Source organism: Rhineura floridana, chromosome 5 (genome assembly GCF_030035675.1).
Source record: "Rhineura floridana isolate rRhiFlo1 chromosome 5, rRhiFlo1.hap2, whole genome shotgun sequence".
Taxonomy (NCBI): Eukaryota; Metazoa; Chordata; class Lepidosauria; order Squamata; family Rhineuridae; genus Rhineura; species Rhineura floridana.
Genome location: NC_084484.1, coordinates 154221889 through 154236504, shown reverse-complemented (window position 1 = coordinate 154236504; position 14616 = coordinate 154221889).

Genomic DNA, 14616 nt, shown 5'->3' with positions numbered 1-14616 from the left:
GAATAAAATGGGGTTTGCTTCTGCTGACCTGATGCTAAACACACTGACTTGGAAACGGGCACTATTTTGTTGTAGAAAAGGGTAACATATGACTCAGATGCTAACGCCTGCCCTTTTTACCATTGCCATAATTGTCATTTGGGGGTAGTCATTTGGAAGCAAAGAGGTTACATTGCACGATCCTGGACTTTGGCCCTAGGGTCCAGCCCTAGCTGCACCACTGGAGTTGGTCTATGCTAGGGATGCAAGCAGGCAGCGATTTCTGCCCTGTCCTGGGTTCGTCATAATCAGCACTTTCCCCCCGTTCTGCTACAGGTTGGCTTCTGATAAAATCTACTCTATTTGTCTTGCTGTCCACTATGGCCATAAGTATTATAGTAAGTAATCAGTGCATTACAGTAGAAGGAAATGTCAAAAACAATGCAGAAATAATGTAATGCAGAACTGAAAACCTCAATGATAGTGAATGCTGTTCATACAGTATTTGCTTGTGTGATTTCTATTCCTGACCTTGGATGAGCATGCAAACTGTGGAAATTTCCACTCCCATTTCTAGCAAACGTCTCTGACATCCCCAGTCTACGTATCAATCTATTGATTTCAGTGGGTCTGTTCTAGGTATGACTTAGTTAGATGTTGCCAGTTATGAAGTGTGCAATTTGCGCACAAGCCTGCAATTCTCACATGGTGTCTGGATACACAGTTCTAGAGACGTTGAGACCTGGATGCACTCCAAAATTTGGCACCCCAAGGGTAAACACAGGAATAAAGCAAAAGTAAATGTATTATATTGTTAAACTTCAGAGTATGGATGGAAAGATCTGACAATTTCTTCTCTCAGCTTCTCATGTTTAAAATCTTAAATTCAGTTCTCCACTTTTCTTCAGTTTTTTTTAATCCTCATGAAAATTCTCCAGCATTTTAGTGCAAATTTGTCCTAATATACAAATTTTTGTATGCAGTTTTGACAAATGTACACATTTTTGCATGTTTTGTATGTATAAATGTATATAAGCATTTTTGTATGTTATTTTCACACATATATTCACTTTTATGCACACTTTCCCCTAACATACGCATTTTTGCAAATATTGTTTGGTTGGTGAACTGCATTGCAAAATTCAAATAAGTGTGAATTTTGAAGGATGGTTGTGTTTTGATTTTCATATTGTTTCAGAAAATGTGAATTTGATATATTTGACTTGAAATGTGAAATGAATTGAATTTCTCACCCATCCCTTCTCTGGATTGTGTCCAGGTCTCAATATCAAAAGATCTCTAGAACTAAGTATCAGGATTGCATGTGAGAATTGCAGACTTGTGTGCAAACTGCACACTTCATAACACACCCTATATGCTTATACTTTTGTGGAATGAGAAACAAGGGTTTTTTAACAGACAAGGCAGCCTTTTGGGAACTTTAGCAAGCTAACACTGTGTAGTGCGTCAAGAAGACTTTGATTAAAAGGTTCTTATGATCTATGTGTAGCAGGAAAATATAAATGATGGTCAGTGATACTAAATCTATTAGAGTTTTTTAAAAAACCAACTGGCAAGGAAGCTGCTGACCCAAGAATTTAAGGGAACATAGTAAAAGAGGTTTGTTTTAAAATTCAGCCTTTTTTAGAAGATTGGTTTGTGCATGTTTGGAACTTTGTTTAATGGCTGACGGAAAGCTAACTCCCCCAGCCAGCCTGTCTGCTCCAAAGACGTACAGGTGATACCAATCCTGGGAAAATTGGGTCATTATAAGCTGCTATGTAAAAGTAGCGTCTATCTTTGCTTCCCTTTTAACAAGATTAGTCTTGCTTTCCCTCTGCTCTTTATGTGGCTGTCTAATGGCCACCTCGTCACTCTCATGCTAATGTGATTAGCTGGGCATGGGGACCATACTGGGAGATACTGTCACAATGATCTCTTCTTACTTGAGTGCACCTCTTTCCTGAATGCAACATCTTGCGTTGGTAGTCACAGAGGGCATTGTTAACCCAAGGATTCAAGCAGAAAGGGATATTTATGATACCCCCCATAAAACCTGATTCAGGGAGATGTTTAGGAAGGGAGCTGGACAGAAGACAGATGTGTTTCCTATCGCAGATGCTGAAGGACTCTCACTTGCTCTGCATACTGAATGGCTCCTTATGGTGCCTTACAAGTGCTTTTATTTACACAGTTTAAATTAAAACAAGTAAAATTCAAATAAACACTTGCCACTGGAACATTTCACCTGCATCTTAAGCACATCTACATGGAAATAAATCCCACTGATTATAGGGAAACTTGATTTTGAATAAGTGTACTTAAGAGTGCCAGCAACAGATACTTTTCAGCAACCCTTAGGCATGGGAAAATCTGGGTGGGGTTTTTTTGTACATCAGAAAAGAGATATTGGCATTGTTTTCATTAACAAGTCGGAAACACCTTGTTGATTTTCTGATAAATTGTTCTTAATGTTGTAAGCTTCTTTGAACAAAATTTTTATGGAGAGGGTGCATACAAATATGATGATGATGATGATGATGATGAAAGTTGAATCTTCAGCCTTCAGCTTCCTAAAACACAAAACCCCAAACCAACTCTCTTCCAGCTTAACACTCTGTTTAAACAGTTTTTAAGCATCCATGGCAGTGTATTCATGTTTGTGACACTGTTTAAATGGGTTCCTGTCTGAAGTATTCTAAATTAATACCACAGAACAGTTGCAGTGTATGCAAGAACAGAATGCCCTAGAGATGATACAACAGTTACCTGATAAGTTGAGAGAGGAACAGAGGATCAGGGCAAACTGAGTAAGGCCAGGGCAGACTAGACAAACTGTAATATGAGTGAATAGCCCACAATGACTTTTTTTACAGGGCTGTCCCTATTGTTAGGCAGAGTGATGCAGCCTCCTCAGGTAGCATATGTGACATTCCACCCTGACTGTTCCTCCTGTAGAGTGAGCGGCTTGAGTTAGCTGCCTTTCTGCCTGCTTGCTCAGTCAGGGGTCTTTCCCAAAGGTGCTGTCTATGATGTATTGGAACTAGAGAAGCTAACTAAGGCCACATCCACACCAGACATCCAAAGCAGTAGTATACCACTTTAAACGGTCACGGCTTCCCCCAAAGAATTTGGGAACTGTAGTTTGTTAAGTGCTGAGAGTTGTTAGGAGATCCCTGTTCCCCTCACAGAACAATTCCCAGAGATCTGTAGGAAGAGGGATTAATTGTTATACTACTCTGAGAATTGTAGCTCTGTGAGGGGAACAGAGATCTCCTAACAACTCTCAGCACCTTAACAAACTACAGTTCCCAGTTTCTTTGAGGGAAGCCATGACTGTTTAAAGCAGTATAATAGTGCTTTAAATGTATAGTGCTGATGTGGTCTAGATGAGAAAGACAACCGGCCCAGGCCAGCAACAAGCAGACATTGCTGCTGCCAAGGCAACAGCTCATGAGGATGGGAATGGCTGGGGAGGGGGGAGAGGGCTCATGGGCATGACTGGAGGGGGCTCAGGAGGAGCTGTGGGGGAAGAATGCCACTACCTGCACACCCCTCATCATCTGCTGCCGGCAACAGCCTGGTAATAGTTAGCATTTATAGTCTGTGGACTATTTTATTATTTTAGGGCATATGGTGATTTAATCACAGGAGGTTGCCAGGAAGTTGCCATGCCCCAGAATATGACAGTGTGGTGTAGTGGTTAGAGTGTTGGACCTGGGGGACCAGGGTTCAAATCCCCACTTAGCCATGAAGTTCACTGGAAGGCCTTGGGCCAGTCACTGTCTCTCAGTCTTACCTACGTCACGGGGTCGTTGTCAGGACAAAATGTACCGTGTAAGCCACCACCTTGAGCTTGGCAGGATATAAATGTGAAAATAAATAAATAATCAAATAAGAATCCTATTGGTGCAGCGGTAGCTTGTTGTAATGGCTTTCTTTACTTTTCCTCTGTTAACGTCCCACCTGCAGCCCACCAAATACCTCACCAGGAATTTCACTTTTCAGTCTCCACAATCTGGCCTCTCTGATTCCCATGAGATTTTGCTAGGCTCACCCCTGAGGAAAGAAAGCGCTACTTGTTTTATGTACGGAACAGACAAAGCAGCAGATTCTTTCATGTATTGATTATTTACTTAGGGAAAGAAAACATCCAGGTTGAAGGATGGCGTGTTTTCTTTCTGGACATGAAGAGATAGGGCAAAAGAATAGGCAGCCCTTATTCTTGTGACATGGGAACAAAGTGGTGGGTTATTTTTTTTGTGGGGGTTGCTTCTGCCACACACACGAGGACCACTCAAAAAAGGCTGAATTTGCATTGGGTTTCTGTCAGTCAGGAAGTGCTGGTTAGCGCAGTGGAGGCTGCTCTGTTCGGGAAAATGGGGCCCTGTCCTCCCAACTCAACCTGCCCTCACTGGCCTGCTTTCTTATTTATAGTGAGCCCAGGAGGTGGCACTGCATGTCAGCTTCCTCCTTCTCAATCTCAGTGTCGCCCTTGTAGAATTCGGCAGGGAGGCTGAGGGGGACAAAACTAAAATGAAATGGCAGCTCAGACTCAGCCAATCAGTACACGCATCAGAGGCCTGGAACCCCAGCAGCTGTCCTACGGTGTCATATGCTGACTCTACGCCTGTCCTTTCCCCTTCCGTTTCCTTTTCTTTCCTCAGCCTTTCCCTCTTCTCCCACTGCATTGGCTGTCTTTTCTAGAAGCCTGCAATCGATTCCAATGGAAGGAGGAAGTCGAATCTCCTGTAAAAGGGGTCGAGGTCCACTCAGCCTTCCATCCATCCGTGGTCGGTAAAATGAGTACCTGGCCTATGCTGGGGGGTAAAGAAAGGCCAAGGACGGAACTGGCAAACCCACCCCATATATACGGTCTGCCTAGTAAAACGTCGCAAGACGTCACCCTAAGAGTGGGAAACGACTCGCACTACAAGTGCGGGGACACCTTTACCTTTAGAACTTCTCTCTCCCCTTCCCCCTTTCCTGTACTGGACGTGCATGTGTGAACATCTCATGTGGCTGATTATTCTTCCTAGAGGGAAATGAAATTTGAATGCACAAAAAGGAGGGTGGCGGGAAAGGGGACCATAGCTCTGACAATGTTCTACCTCCATTGTTGTTAACACTGTCTCTACTGTAAATATTAAATTGTATCGTTCTTTTAATGTTCTATTTTTTACTATTCTTATTTAAGAAAGATTGCCTTGCATCAACAAGGAGTCGAAATTCTCTGGGGAGGGAGGAACAAGCAGCAGATTTGGCTGAGTGTGGCAGTCACTTCTCCAGACCCACAGAGCATGGTAAGCACTGGCACAGGTCAGCATAAAGGTTCAGAAAGATAATACAGACCAAGGGTCCCCCCCCCCCAGATGTCTTTTTGTTGTGCATTCGCAACAATCTGTGCTCACAATAGTATCAAAGTAATTATGTGGGATCCTGCTTTCAATGCTGTTTGGGCCTGCAAAGGTTTGGGGGCACACGTCCTGCTTTATTTCCATTAGTGCATCTTCCTGCTGAAATCCGGCAACTTTTTATACAAGAAGGTTGGGAGGAGGGTTGCCCCAATTTTGTTGCACTGTGATGCAAGAGTGCCCCTCCAGATGGCAATCAGATGTGGTAAGATTGGGGAAGTGTTGCAGAACAACTAATAAAGCAGAATGATGTGTGGATGCCCCAGTGTAATTCCACCACTGCACTATTGCGTCAATGACATGTTGCAGAATACACCCTGCAAAAAGCACCAGTCTGGAGCAGACCCAAGTAATCAGGAACAGGAACCCAGGCCATGCACACGAAAAGGTACGTACAACTCAATTGTATTGGTCAGAAGTATACTGCATTGGTCCACAAAGTAGTGTTCCCAATGCAAATGTCCACAAGGTTACCAATCAGTGCAAAGGAATACCACTCATTTGACCACAAGGCCCCAGTCACAAAAGAGGGGGGAGGGGGCACAGGAAATGAGAGTGGAAAGACTGAAGGGCTGAGAGGAAGAGAGAGAATGAAGAGAGAAGAGAAAGGGAGAGGAGGCACATGGGAAGGGAAGGGAAGGGGAGGAATTAAAGAGGGGAATGGAGAGCAGGGAGAACAATGGAGAAAAAGAACAGGGAGGGAGGGAAGGAGGGAGAATGACTACAGAGTGAAGTGAAAGAAAAAGGGAGATTCAGGAGGGAAAGAGGGAATGGAGGGAGGAGAGGTGAGAGGATATAGAGAGGTGGCTGGCTGGCTGGCTGGTGGCTTTGGCTCATGGCTTTTTGGCTGCATTCTGTGCAGGCCCGGCACCAGTGGGCTACCAGGTCAGGCACTGGCCAAGGGCCCCTGCAGCTAGCCAAGGGTGGAGCTCCCATTCTGCAATCCCCACCAGCAACATGTAATGGGATGTGACCGAATGTTTGTGTGGCTCGCAGAGCGGGAGCTCTACTCTTCCAGGCCACACCACACCTGCATGCACGCGCAGCTGGCACACACTTAAATATGCATGGTTGCACCACCTTGTGTCACTGCATTAGTGCACTGCGCATATGTCTGCCATCACTCAAGATGGCAGTGGGTGCATCAATGCATCAGCACACATGCCTGCCATCACCCAAGATGGCAGGCAAGATGGCAGGCATGTGCGCTGACGCAGTGATGTAAGGTGGTGTGACCAGGTTATTAAAGCACAAGGGCGCACACGCATGCACGCTCACAGGGCAGGGACCTGCGGCGGTCTAGTGCCAGCCCTGCTTCTGTGATTCATGGCTGATTGTCTACTGGTTCTGGGGAAGAGCCATAGCTTAGTGGGAGAGCCCATGCTTTGCCTGCAGAAGCCCCCATGCCCAATTCCTGGAGAATATTTCAAGCAGGGAAATATTCCTGACTGAAAACCTGGAGACTTGCTGCCAGTATGAGCTAGACAGAACAACGATCTGCTTCAGACCATACAGGAGTATGCCTGAGCCATGAATTCCTGACCACAGGCTCTTTGTTGAGGCCTTCTGACTCCTGACGCTACTCATAGCTTTCTGGGTCACGAATTTCTGGCTGCTGGTTTTGGTTCATGGCTGTCTGGAGGCTTTATTGGGCTGCTTGTTGGCAGTGGAGGCCGACCCTTTAGAGCACATGGGGCACTGCCCCACCAACCTCAGTCTGCCCTCGGCCAGCCCCTTCCTGCTTGCCTTCCTAATTAACAATGATTCCAGAGGAATGGCAGGCTTGTAGTCCCGACACTGTCCTTGTAGAACTCAGCAGGGAAGAGGATGGGGCCAAAACTAGAATTGGTTGCCTCGCTGACTCTGGCTCCAAATACTGTTTGGGCTCCCTGCCTTCTACCCTACCAGTCCCAATGGACACCAGCCGACACTGCTTATTGGCTAGTGGCTGGTTCTGGTTGCTGGCTTTCTGGCTGTTAGCTCTGTCTCATCGACACCCGATACTGCAATCAGCCCTAGCTAGCATGGTCAATGGTCATGGATGATGGGACAACATCTGGAGGGCCCTCCAGTTCTCCACCCCTGCCCTTAACTCATGGTGTGTTATTTATGTACGTGTGAGCTTCATGTGGTATATACAGGCAACCACCAGTTGCTTCAGACATCTTGTAAAGACGTACCTTTTTGCCCAGGCTTTCCCTAACCCTTAAGATCAGACCCTATTTTTTATTCATTTATATTCCCTGAATATGCTTTTATACTACTTTTTCATTTTGTATTTTTATTTTAATGATATTGTACACTGCTCAGCAATTTTTAAATATGAAGTGGTTTATAAATAAATAAATAAATAAATGTTGGCTGTTCCTCTGTAAAGATGCCTCTAAACAAAAGAGACCACTGTTATAACTATACATCATCATAAGTCTCAGAGCAATGCAACAAAATTAAGAGAAAGCAGGTGAAAATTATACCAAGCCACTAATGAAGTATGCTACTTATTCATCAGTAATTAAGGAGATTCAATGAATTAAGTTCTAGAAGGTACTTGTGTTAAAAACAATAAACTATTTTTTTTAAAAAAAATCCTCTCTTTAGTCAATCAAAATTGTTTGGTCAATTAATCCAGTTGATTAATGAATTGAACATTGCAGTCATCCTTTTAATTTTTTTTAATGGTTCAGACTGTTTGCATATCCTTCTCCAACACTGGATCTTACACATTCTGATTTTCTGAGCCTGAGGGAACCGTTGTGTTTTCTTACCTTTCAGGTGTGGGTGTGTTCCTGTCTATTTAACTGCTTCTCTATAATTGGGTGGGTGGGGAATCAAAAAAACTAGTTTTCTAGATAAATAAAATCCACTAGGAAATAATGAAATCATGACAGTCCAGAACAGCAGAAACATCCGTTAGACTTAACTTTCTTGGATGAATGAGCAAAAGGAAAAGCGTAACCAATTAACTTTGTCCTTTATCCAGCATGGTTTTGGAGTAAACAGAAATCCCAGAAACAGCTCCTAAGGGCATTGACATCATCAGAGGCCTACTTTATTTCTGGTAACAGACCAATCAAGCATTCCATACATCAGATTTTCAACATTTTGTCTGTCACTGGAATAGGAAAACATGCCAAAAGGGGTATGCAGAAACTAAGGGCAAACAGATACTGCTACCTTCTCTGTGGATGGTCTCTTTTCACTGCCTTACTCGGCACAGGACTGCAAAGTCCTCTATTAGAAGAAACAAGTTGGGGACATGCAAGGAATTGCAGGAGGGAGGGGTAAAAGGGAATAGCTGCAGCACTGGGGGACAGAAGACCTGCCTTGGGAGTGAGTACTTGAGCTTCTGGGTGCTTGCTTGCTCACTCCTCTGGGTTGCTGTCTCCTGAAACAGCTGAAGTCCCTGATAAGCGCTTCAAGAACTGCGACACCCCCCCCCCCGGTCTGCCGCCAATGAGTCGCCACCGAAGGGGAGACACCAAAGGGGTTTGTTCCTTGGGGAGTCCCTTAGGGAGTCCTGACAAAGAGGGCACTACTCTCTTCCATTTTTTTAGACCAATCTAGAGGAGATTGGTAGTAGGGAGGGCGTATGGCACATTTGTAGTCCTCTGCAGGGTCAGAGCCTGTGCAGTGAACCGAACAATAGGAGAAAGTCACCAGATACCTTCAGAGTGAGAATCTGCAACTGACAGAAGGCTGGCCATCCCTGAGTATGAGACAGGGGGAGCAGATGTGCCCTGTGTGAAAGACATTGAGTGGGTCTGACTGTTCCCACTTCTCTCAGAGGCCTACTGGGATAACTGGTTCAGGTAGGTTTTGTTGGTGGACTCTTGTTGGGTCCAAATCAGGTGTTTAGGAGGCGTCTTAGTTAGGAGGGACATGGGTGATCCCACTCCAATTCCAGAGATCATGGGTAGAGGGAGGTATAGCCATGGGGAGGTAGGGAACTACCATAGAAGATGAGGGCAAGGCTATCTACATGTTGTTCCTCACTCCCACTCCTCTCATGGATGAGTTTCTTGTTGCCCATCTGCTGTGCCTACTGGCCTGTGTGTGCTGTTGTTTAACACCAGATCAGTGCACACTAAGACCACAATCATCCATGATTTGATTGTGGATGAAGATGCCAATTTGGTGTGCATTACCAAGACCTGGGTGGGTGAGCTGGGGGGAGTTGATCTGACCCAACTTTGCCCACCTGGATACTCGGTGCAACACTAGCACAAATTGCAGGGAGAGGGGGAAGGAGTTACTGTGGTCTACAGAACTTCTGTTATCTGTCACCAGGAAACCATTTTGTCTTGGAGCTGGCTGTGAGGGCCTGCACCTGGTGTTGGGCCAAGGAGACAGTAAACTAGGTTGCTGCTAGTGTACTGTCCACCCTGCTTCCTGGCAGCTGCTCTGTCCAAGCTGGTGTAGGCTGTCTTGGCTATGGTGTTAGAGGAGCCCAGAAAGATATAGTCCTGGGTGATTTCAATGTCCATGCTGAGGCTGCCTCTGGTGTTCCTGCTTGGGACTTAATGGCCTCCATGACGACCATGAGGCTGTCTCAAGTTGTCACCTGCCCAACGCATAGGGCAGGGCATATCCTTGACTTGGTTTTTGCTCCAGATGGAGGAAGGGGTGGTCTGGAGATTGGGGGGGGGATGTCACCCCATTGTCATGGTCAAACCACTTCCTGATGAAGTTTAGACTTATGACTCTGATCCTTGCCTGCAGGGGTGGTGGACAGATTAAGACAGTCCGCCCTCAGAGACTAATGGAATCTACAGGATTCCTGAATGCACTGGGGGAGTTCCCAGTAGATAGAGTGTTGGAATGTATGAGGTTCAACTCCAACTTGGTGGGTTGAGGCTGCATGGGGTTAATAAGGGTAGCTAGAGAGCTAGACCTCTTGCTGGTTGAGGCTATACCTACCCCTTTGATCCTGCCATCTCTTCCCTTCCTGCTAGACTGATAAGCAACAGGATGTTTGATCCCAGTTCCTTCCCGCCTCTCTCTGTGTTCTCTTTCTCTTGAGAGGGCAGCAGACATCTTCTCTTTGTCTCTCCTCTCAAAGAGAATGAGGCGAGTACTGGGACCAGTGCTCGTTGCTCCAGCATAGCTAGTTAGCTAGATATAGAACTCTTTCCTATTAAGCATGTACTTCCAGAATAAAGTAGTTGTTTCTTATTTTACAGCTTAAAGTCTCTGTCTGACTAATTTGCAGGGAAGGTAGAATCTTAGCAAAGATTCAAACACACACACACTAAGCTTGCTCAATAATCTCCGTTCCGCAGCACTACGCAACTCTGCTACGCATCTCAATAGAGAAATTCCGACATAGAGCAGGTGACCCTGGTGAAGCCCTTGTCACACTGTGGAACAGCAAGACCCATCAGGCTCTCGACACGGTTGCCCCCAAGGGCCATCTCTGGCATTGTGGTGCCCAGTTTACACCTTGGTACACTAGTGAGCTAAGGGCAATGAAACGGGCTGGACGATGGCTAGAGTGCAAGTGGCAAAAGACGTACTATGAAGCTGATCGGGCATGAGTAAAACATCATAACTGAGCCTACTGTGTGGCAGTGAGGGTGGCGAAGGCCCACTTCTCTGCCACCATTGCTTCCTCAAGTAGCAGTCCAGTGGAGCTTTTCTGTACTGTCAGGGGTCTGTTGACATCAACTCCAGAAAATGGAGTTTTAGACCCTTCGGAGGCCTGCTGTGAATTGTTTGCAAGGTACTTTGAGGGTAAAGTTGCTTGCTTCTGTAGCAATCTTGATGCCCCATCCACATTTACTGTAGTAGTCCCCAGTGAGGTGTCCAGTGCAACATCTGCTGCACCTTCTTGGGATCGGTTTCAATTGATGTGGCCTGATGATGTGGACAAGGTGCTTGCAATGACGAGGCCAGCAATGTGTCCTCTCGACCTTTGCCCTTCTTGGCTTATTAAAGCTTGCCGAGGGTGTTTGACCTAGTGGATCCAGGGTGTGGTCAATGAATTGTTGTGGGAGGGAGTGGTTCCAGCCACCCTGAAAGAGGCGGTGATCTGACCATTCCTGGAAAAGGCCGTCCAGGGCCCATTAGTTTGCGACAACTATCGTTCGCAAATACCCTTTTCAGGGAAGGTGATTGAGAAGGTTGTGGTGCAGCAATCGCAAGTACTCTTGGATGAAACAGATTATCTTGACCTATTCCAGTCTGCATTCAAGGTTCTAGTTTTGGTGTACAAAGCCCTATACAGTTTGGGACCAGGATACCTGAGAGATCGTCTTACCCTTTATATACCCAGCAGATCACTATACTCTGCAGGTGAGGGCCTCCTGCAAATACCACCTTATCAGGAGGTCCGTTCCACACAACATAGAAAACGGACCTTTAGTGTAGTGGCAACTACCCTTTGGAATTCCCTCCCCATAAATATTAGACAGGTGCCATCTCTGTTATCTTTTCGGCACCTACTGAAGACCTTCCTCTTTCAACAAGCCTTTTAAGCAGAGTGCTTATCCCAGTCTGCATCTGTGTTGGAATTGCTTTTTAAAATGTTTTTAAACCTTTTTTTAAAAAAGATGTTTTTAAAGCTTTAAAAAAAAGTTTTTTAAAGATGTTTTGTTTTAATATGTTTTTAAGGATATTTTTGTTTTAATATATTTTAAAGTCTGTTTTGATGATGGTTTAAAGTGGTTTTAGTGCTTTTGATTGCTGCCCTGGGCTCCTACTGGGAGGAAGGGTGGGATATAAATAAAAATTAAAAAATGGAAAATTTCCCCCCTCTCACAGTGCTACAGTAGTGTGACACTGCTGAGCTTTCTACTCATCGAGCCCTGAACTAACTAAATGGTAAGGCGTGGGTGAAAACAATGCTCTCATAAGTAGGCTCATGTCAGTGAATTAATAGCTACACAGCAAATAAAGATGGTTCTTGAGGACAAGGTTAATCTTTTTAAAGCAGGAATGGGAAATTTGTGGCCTGTCATGACCCGCAATGGGAGACCATACACTATGCAAGGAGCCAGAGGAGGACAAGCTCTGTCCTTGGGAGAAGCACTGCCAGTACATTGTTCCAGACTCTCCCAACCAGAGCACACATCCCTGCTACCCTCCTCTGATTCAGAAGAGTCTCCCTCAGTGCCCCGTCTCCCCAGCTTCACAGGAGCCAAAGACTGCAAAATAAGGTTAAGGCCCTTTAACAGCTAGTCTAGTCAATGTAGCTATTTAGGTTTCAAGAAAAATAGCCGCCTCAGCAGGATCCTGGGAGCTCTCCACAGTCCTGAAGGTGCTCTGGGTAACTCTGGCACTGGATTTTAATCGACTTGGCCTCTTGACAAGAGATTGCCGGGTTTCCCCCTTGTGAGCCTTAAGCTCTCACAAAACGGGGCACGACCTTCCAGATGTTGTTGGACTATAACTTCCATCATCCCTGGCCATTGGCCATGTTGGCTGGGACTGATGGGAACTGCAGTCTAACAAGATATGAAGCGCCACAGGTTTCCCATCCCTGCATTAAGGACAATTAAGAACCACTTCTCACTTCATTCTTTTCCTGCAACTACGTTCTCTAAAAGGTGGACTACTGACCACAATAGAAGGCTTCGTTCAAGCCTATGTATGGTGGGAGTCATTTTCAGCGGTGGCGGGTCGCAGCTCGGGCAAGAAACTGCAAACCCTCCAAAACCACTTCTCTTCCCTTCTAATTAGGCTTCAAAGAAGCCTACTATCCTTCTTTGAAGCCTAATTACAGCAGATGGCATTTTGGGTGGTGGTGGTGGTGTCATAACTGGAGAGAGTTAACTCCTGCTCCTCTGCTGTAACACCCCCCATTCACCCCTATGCCACAATTAGGCTTGAAGAAATACTTCTATTGGCTATGCATAAAGGCTTATTTCAAGTCCACTTTCATTTTGTGTGTGTGTGTGTATGTGTGTGTGTGTGTGAGAGAGAGAGAGAGAGAGAGAGAGAGAGATGAAACCCTGAGGGTGGCAGTGAAACTCTGTGAGCACATTTGAACCTATAGGCATCACACTAGCAAACCATGGTTTATGTCGTAATTAATGTTAGCCATGAAGGTTCCACGAGACTATTATTTTCAGAAATAGTGACTCACAGTCTTCCTTTTGCCCTTGACAGGAATATTCTGTGCAAATGTTGCTAATGGGATGTGTGTGTGCAGCAACCACAATATTCATCTTGAGAAGCCCAGTCAGTTTCAGATCTACTCTATATCATCCCAACAAATCCAATCTGTTAAATCCAAAGCATAGTTTCGTTCTCATTGACCCTAATGGGGAATCTAAACACGGCTATACTTTTTTTTCTTCAAAAACACAAGAACATTAAAAAAAAGCCTGCTGGATCAAGCTAGTGGCCCATTTAGTCCAGCATCCTGTTCCCACAGTGGCCAAACAGATGCCCAAGCACTCTCTCCTCCTGTGGTTTCCAGCAACTGGTATTTGGAAGCATACCGCCTCTGACTATGGAGGCAGAGCATGGCCATCATGGCTAGTAGCCATTGATAGCTTCCATGAACTTGTCTAATCCTCTTTTAAAGCCATCCAAGTCAGTGGCCATCACTACCTCCTGTAAGAATGAATTCCATAGTGGATGAAATTCCCAGACAACGCAGCCCCTCCAGTGTAGATGAAACCTGCCAAATTTCAGGCAGATTCATCTAGGGTATTTTGTGCAGGGAAATTTTATTTTTCTAAAAAGAAAAAAAGTATATTTTTATTTTCTGCCAGAATTGGATGCACATTGTAGGCATGCTCATCCATTCTGACAGGATGAAGCCTGCCAAATTTCAGAAAGGTAGGTGCAGTGGTTATCCCACAACAGCAGACCATTGGGGAGTAGAAATCATGTTCCTCCCATTTTTTGTGGGCAATCACTCTGAAAACTGGGGACATGAGGGAGGTGCCCCTGGGTAAGAAAACTATCAAAGTTCACACAAATAGGTCCAGGGACCATCAATTGTGGTGACTTTTACCTTTGTTATAAGAAGTGGGTTGGTATAGCACAGTGGGGAGGAGAGCTTGGCTGGGAGTCCAGAGTCTGTGAGTTCAAATCCCCGCTCGTGTCTCCTGGCTGTCAAGAGCCAGCTAAAGATCACCCTCACAGTGAGTGGCTCAAGGGTTACATGCCCTGCCACCTATGCAGCCGTGGGCAAGCTGCACAGTCCCAAGGAGCCCAGTTGCCCCCAGCTGGCAGTTGCGGACAAGGAAGGGGCTGGCTTGTGCAGCTGTGGCAA